The 1,173-nt window shown below is 43.6% G+C and overlaps 1 protein-coding gene across 1 annotated transcript in view; it reads right to left on the minus strand.

The window, feature by feature from the left end:
- The window catches only part of LOC104962286 (forkhead box protein P2-like), an 85,118-nt gene that overhangs the window by 74,719 nt on the left and 9,226 nt on the right, over nt 1–1,173 (minus strand). The window contains exon 2 of the mRNA XM_010790716.1: nt 203–270. The gene's annotated coding sequence lies outside the window, so the exon portion shown is untranslated. The remainder of the gene's footprint in view (nt 1–202; nt 271–1,173) is intronic.

The following is a 1,173-nucleotide window of genomic DNA, read 5'->3' on the forward strand; positions in this document are numbered from 1 at the left end:
TAGCCACTACAATCACCCAAACACACAGAAAGGCTAACAATACTTCAGACACAGTTGGAGTCTTGATAACAATGAAACATGCCTTCAAAAGAGTTTTACTTAGGAGAACAATTTTGAGAAGACGGCGCCAAAGGTTACTGTTCTGATTCTTTGAATTGAAGGTGAACGATTCTCTGACAGATGCACATGTTTAAATACTCACCCTGAGGGAGAGAACTTGCTGTTGTTGTCCGTCACAGGCGTGGAAGGATGTCCAGCGATGTCAGCTATCTGAGATAAGATAAAACAGAAAGAATATCATTAGTCGAAAGCTCCTCACGACATGCTGATACCTCTTTTTTTTGTGCATGTTCTCTATGAACATTGAGTGCTGCCGCGGACATGTGTGGGCTAGAGTGTGTCTTGCATAACTATTATGTGTATGGCTCGTAGGTGAAAGCAATAAACTTTGAAACAACAAAGTGCACCTGGATTCTGCTGAGTTTATGTGTGTGTATGTGTGTGTGTGTGAGTGCATGCACAAACAGGCAGTACAGTAAAAGTGATATTACCCCCCTTCACACACACACACACACACACACTCCTCTCAAGTTGAAAGGTGCAGTGCCTGGAAGGCTGAAGCTCTCAACGCCAAGTAAATCACACCATTTACCTGAAACGATTGATTTCTAATGTAGGTTCATTCAGCTTTCGGCGTTGTGTGGCGTTGGAGTCATTTATAGACCGTTAGCATTGATATTTGTGTTAATTACACAGCAAGAGAAATACTGTACAATACCACTACAGCTGCGACAGATTGCAGAGGACATGTTTACTATATACACCAAGTTTAGAGTAATAGGTGAAAAAGAATATGAATTCTCCTCATTGAAGAGAACTGTAGGGGCTGCTGAGGGCATGAGGGGCACAAAACGGCCTGGATGTTTCCTTTTCAATACTTTTTTTCCTCCCCTTTATTCTCCTAGAATCCCAATGACCCCTACAGGCAACCGACGACTGCTGAATCCTGAGGAATGTGCTCTCTGAACTGTACGAAAAGCCCTCCGCGCAAACAGCACAGCTGAAAACAAAACATGCCAACTGCTATAATTTTTCACCGTTTTGAGTTTGTGGAAAATGTTGCACAGATTGCTCGGAATAGAGCGAGGCGGAGGGTGGGAGGTGGGGGTGGGG

This window comes from Notothenia coriiceps, unplaced genomic scaffold (genome assembly GCF_000735185.1).
Source record: "Notothenia coriiceps isolate Sejong01 unplaced genomic scaffold, NC01 NC01_scaffold00034545, whole genome shotgun sequence".
Lineage (NCBI taxonomy): Eukaryota > Metazoa > Chordata > Actinopteri > Perciformes > Nototheniidae > Notothenia > Notothenia coriiceps.